Source organism: Amia ocellicauda, chromosome 3 (genome assembly GCF_036373705.1).
Source record: "Amia ocellicauda isolate fAmiCal2 chromosome 3, fAmiCal2.hap1, whole genome shotgun sequence".
In the NCBI taxonomy this organism is placed as follows: domain Eukaryota; kingdom Metazoa; phylum Chordata; class Actinopteri; order Amiiformes; family Amiidae; genus Amia; species Amia ocellicauda.
Window position 1 is genome coordinate 43,674,081 of NC_089852.1, and position 6,000 is coordinate 43,680,080.

Here is a 6,000-nt window from a genome sequence, read left to right on the forward strand (position 1 = left end):
GGTTACATTTGTTGTATTACACAACTTAATACTGTAGTTCTACTAACCAGCCAAGGGGATGCCCAGAAGACGTCCTCAAGGACAGGATATGAAGAGTGGGGCCCTAGTCCCTCTCTGTTAAATGAGTCTCAATGTTTCCAGCATCAGTCTAGCTTGGGATGTACAGTTAGGTCCATAAATATTTGGACAGTAACACAATTGTCATCATTTTGGCTCTGTACGCCACCACAATGGATTTGAAAGGAAACAATCAATATGTGCTTTAAATGTAGACTTTCATCTTTAATTTGAGGGTAGTTACATCCAAATTGGGTGAATGGTGTAGGAATTACACCCATTTTTATATGTGGTCCCGTCCAATTTTAGGGGCTCAAAAGTATTTGGACAAACTAACATAATCATGAATTAAATTGTGAGTTTCAATCCTTGATGGCAAATCCTTTGCAGTCAATGACTGCCTGAAGTCTGGACCCATAGTCATCACCAGATGCTGGGTTTCTTCCCTAGTGATGCTCTGCCAGGCCTGCACTGCAGCTGTCTTTAGTTCCTGCTTGTTCTTGGGGCACTTTGTCTTCAGTTTTACATTCAGCAAGTGAAATGCTGCTCAACTGGATTCAGGTCAGGTGATTGAATTGGCCATTGCAGAACATTACACTTCTTCGCATTAAAAAAATCTTGGATTGCTTTTGCAGTATGCTTTGGGTCATTGTTCATTTGCACTGTGAAGCACCATCCAATGAGTTTTGAAGCATTTGGCTGAATCTGAGCAGATAAACACTACACTACTGCTTTTGTCAGCAGTCACATCATCAATAAATACGAGGAACCAGATCCCTTGGCAGCCATACATGCCCATGCCATAACATGCTTCACAGATGAGGTGGTATGCTTTGGATCATGAGCAGTTCCTTCCCTTCTCCATAATCTTCTCTTCCCATCATTCTGGTACAAGTTGATCTTTGTCTCATCTGTCCATAGGATGTTGTTCCAGACCTGTACAGGGTTCTTTAGATGTTTTTTGGCAAACTCTAATCTGGTCTTCCTGTTTTTGGGGCTTACCAATGGTTTACATCTTGTGGTAAACCCTCTGTATCTACTCTGATGAAGTCTTCTCTTGATTCTTGACTTTGACACATATACCCCTACCTCCTGGAGGGTGTTCTTGATCTGGCCAACTAGCTCAATCTCACTTTGGACCAAGACCCTGCGTCCCGACAAACACTATTGGCCTCTACAAAATACCTGACTCACTGTATTCTCTTGGAGTATTATTATTATTATTATTATTATTATTATTATTATTATTATTATTATTATTATTATTATTATTATTATTATTAATGGTTAATTGTACACATGTACAATTATGAATATATCACAAATGAACAGAAGGTGGCAGTGTTCAGCTGTGCATTTCTTATTAACTGACCCAAAGGAAAAAAAAATGGAAATTGTTCTCCAAGGTTCCCTAAAGACAGTGTTTAGTATTGTAGTGTAAATACCCTGGAACCTTGCTATGCGGAACCCCCACGAGTATTTTGGCAGAATAACTGCTATATTACTACTATTATACTGCAGACCCAAACACACACAACAAGGGGAAAGAATAACAGTCAGCATTCAATGTACATAACAGAAACGGCAGTCTGTTTTTAATAAAGTTTAACTGCTCACAAATCTTTAGTAAGAACATAGTTTAGAAAAAAAGGTAATAAGCTAAAAAAACGAAATATGTTTGATCAAAGCAGGTGTATGAGTAATGATGTTATAATGTATTTAAGCTAAGTTTAAGCTGAAGAGTAAAACAATGAAGTACATTTAATACAGCACAAATCAAACAGGAGCACATTCATTACACTGATATGACTTTATTGGGTCTGCTGCAATTTAAAGAGCCTGTTGCCAGTGATATGAAAGATTATGTCAAACTCCTATAGAATATTTTTCACTGTCATTACTGCAAATTGTAATAATTACAAAGGCAATTTAATGTTGCCCAGTGATGGCCTGGCATCCTGTCCTGGGTGTATTCCTGCCTTGTACCCTATGCCTACCCCACAACCCTCACCAGAGTCTGTGTGATCAGGTACAAACCACAGACCATGAGCTCTGAGCAGGTGCGCCTGACACTGAGTCACAGCACAGCATCCAGATGAATTTTCTATAAAATAGTTGGATACAATGAAAAAGAATAGAACAATTAACAAAATATATCTAAACTAATAACAGCTAAAATAAACATAATACATGAAAAAGTGTAGGGGAATACATTCATTAATATAGCAAATGGAAAGATAAAATACATCTAATGGACAGCAATCATTATTTAGAAAAATCAGATCTGTCATGAGAATGTGATCCCTGTTGCAGGACTCAGCGATGTCCTTCTGTATCTCACACAGCCTCCATCACAGAGGAGACAGAGAGGGAGTGGCCAGCATTCAGGGCCCTGCAGGGAGGGAGGGAGACTAAAACAAAACAAGCCTAAAAAGAATACCAATGGAAAATGGTTTGATACAAGGTATAAAACATCCAGGAAAAGACTCAGCTACTGCACAGCTCTGAAACAATACAAAGAGAAGAAAACGTGTCCAAACTATTACCACTAATTGAAGAATCCATAGAGCAAAATTCCTTTTGGGAACTATGGAAGAAATTAAACCCATTAAGATCCAATCAGGAATTAGTAACATTTGGGAAAAATACTTTAATTCACTTTATCAAGGATTAGATAAAAAGGAATTAAATCCAGATCAAAATAAATGTTTAAACCAACTAAATGAATTAGAAACCAAAATCAAGGACAATCCAAACCCTCTGGACTTCCAAATAACAGGAGCAGAGCTAAAAGAAAGGCTCCAAGCTCTCAAACCCAGCAAAACCTGACCGTATCATCAACAAGATGCTGAAACATAGCAGGCCCAGGATTCAGGAGGCCTCATCCTGGCGACGGGCTGCTTCCCTGACATCTGGACCCAAGGGCTAATAACACCAATCCACAAGGGTGCAGACAAATTCAACCCCAATAACTACCTTACTTACACCCTACACACCCTCAAAGATTAACATGTCCACCAAAACAATTAAGGAAATATCTTTGCTTGTTTTATAGACTTTAAAAAAGCATTAGATCAATTTTGCATTCAGGTCTATTCCTTAGAATCCTACAAAGGGGTGTAGGGGATGAAGTCTTTGACATCATTAAGTCAGTGTGCACAGAGAACAAGTTCAGTGTGAAAATTGGGAATAAAAGATCAGAATTGTTCAGTCAGGGGCGTTGGGTGAGACAGGGCTGCAGCCTTAGTCCAGGATCAGCCGGCAGTCCCTGGACTCACTCTCCACGATAATGAAATTAAATTCATGCTCTATGCAGATAACCTGCTGCTGCTTTTGCCCACATAACAGGGGCTACAGCAGAACCTGTCACTGCTGGAGCAGTACAGTCAGATATTGGCACCTATAGCAAATCTGGACAAGACCACAGCTTTCCAGAAGAAAGCCAAATCTCAGGGAAACAGATTCCGCTTTACCCTGGGCAACAACCCCCTGAAGCACGGCACCAGCTCCAGCTACCCAGGTCTAAAGATCAGTGCGTCTGGGAGCTTCACCCTGGCTATAAGTGCATTGAAAGATAAAGTGTGCAGGGCTTTCTATGCAATAAAGAATTGGCTCTACAAAATTAAGCAACCAATAAGAATTTGGCTCACAATGTTTGACAGCACAATAAAGCCAATCCTTCTGTATTTCAGTAGTGAAGTCTGGGGCCCACTTATGAACCCCAATTATAAAAAATGGGACCAAATTCCCCATTTTCCACCTCATAATTTGTAAACACCTCCTGCAAGTTCGCAGAAGTGCAGCCAATAGCGCATGCAGGGCCTAACTGGGCCGGTTTCCATTACTTCACTCCATACAGAAACGAGTGCTAAACTACCGGGTCCACCTGCAGCAGGCTGACCCACAATCCTACGACCACACAGAGAGCATTCCCTCAAATTTGAATTTGAATTTGAGAGAGAGCGGGTCAGAGAGAGAGAGCAAGAGAGAGTGGGAGGGGTGAGGGTCAGAGTGGGCGCTGTGCTCCAGTTATGCTAAATGATGAGACACTTTACCTGCTACCGTGTCCTCCTCCAGGTAGTTTCTGTCTTTTCCATGACTCTGAGTACATGCCAGACAATGTACATGAGTCAGCATATTGCTCTGGACTGGCGTCCCACAGGAAATCATTTCACACGGGTTAAATACTGCATGGCTGAGCTTCTGCCTTTTACAATTACTGCAGCTGATTGTACTGACATTGACTGTTTAACGAAACTCTGATCATCAGTGTTTAAAGACAAAAAAGAGTCAGGACAGCGAGTGGAAAACAGCAGAGATGCTTGTATGTTACAGTGAAACAGACCTGAGATATGAAAAGAGTCAGAATTAAACTGACCAGCTGTGTGGCACAGGACGTAGGGGGCAAAATCCTGATTTACAGCCCCTATCTGTCAGTGTTAGAGTGTGCGACAGGAGGTGTGCTGTGCAGAACCGCAGGTAACGTACCACCGCCCCCCCCCGACACCGTCCTGCTCTTCATTATCATAATCTGCGTTGAGCTGCAACTCCTTGTCCTCTGTCCCACACAGTGCAGTAACACAGTGCAGTGTTGGAGGGCTTTCAGCTGATCAGTAGTTGTTTCATTTACTTCTCCTGAAAAGTACATATTATTTAAAGACTGAAATCATGACATCAATCAAATAAATAAATGCAAAACACAAGATTTACAGTTGTGTGTACCGACAACGCAGATCACAGACACCCAATTCAAGGCAAACCTGAGAGTTTACTTGTGTGCGACTGATCCAGTTGGGACCTCTGGTCAATCGTCTCATAAACAGCTTCAAACTCCTGAGATACACCTGCGGGGAAAACACTCACAACTTCAGAACTAATGTCCTGTGAGAAACTGTGTGTTAATGACATATTAGTGCGCCTACCTGTGTGTCTCCAGTGTGTTTGAATGGAGAGAGCCGCTAACATTCACACAGTCACAAAGCACGCAATCAGACCCACCATCCAGCCTGTCCCTTCTCCTGCAACGACACACCAGTTAAACACGACAATAACACAATCATGAATGATTTTTTTAAGTATATTTAAATTCTCAGTTTCACTTTTATTTCCGCTTCACCATTTACAGAGACAAGCGCCAGTGATGTGACACAGGAGAAGTCAATGCTGAAAAAGGACCCAGCCTTACGGACACACTTCATTACAAACTCATGTGTGAATGACCCTCAGCAATAAGCCACCTGCTGCTGCTCCAGCCCACAAGTCCAGAGCGTACCTGCGCAGAGCACAGCGGCGTCCTCCTTGTGTGTGCAGTCATGGCTCCCGGGGGGGGTGGAGCGGCACTCCAGCAGAGCCCTCTCTGTGCCCCTGCAGCTCCCCTCGTCCACCCACAGCGTCCCGTTACCTTCGCCCCAATGGGCCTCCTGGGGCGCGGAGAGGGCGGAGCCACAGCCCAGCTCTCTGCACACCACATGGGCGTCCTGGAGATCCCAGGAGTCATCACTCACCGTCCTCTACCCTGCCCGAGCAACGGCCCTGCGGCCCCACCAGCCTCAGCTGTGGCCCTGGACATGATGGAAAGACAGTTTAGAGCATTTACAGCCCTGGGGATCCCTGGGAAATGTGAGGTGATGAAGCCTGTGTCAGGGTTGTATAACAGGAATAGCCGGAGGTGTGGAGGACCCAGGTGCGGAGCAGACGAATCAGGTCAGGAATGGACTTGGTGTCTAATATCGGCAGACAGGGCAATACAGGAGATCCAGGAGTCGTTGTCAAAGAAAGCATGCAAAAGGTCAAAAACAAGGTCAGGATGTCAGGAAGCAAGGGAACAGGCAAATGTCTAAATCCAGAAAGGCTAACGCTGTCGCTAGAAGAGGCAAAACAAAACTTTGCAAGGAGTGACTGCAGCAAAGGTATATATAGGTGGATCAGAGGAAGGCAGTAGTC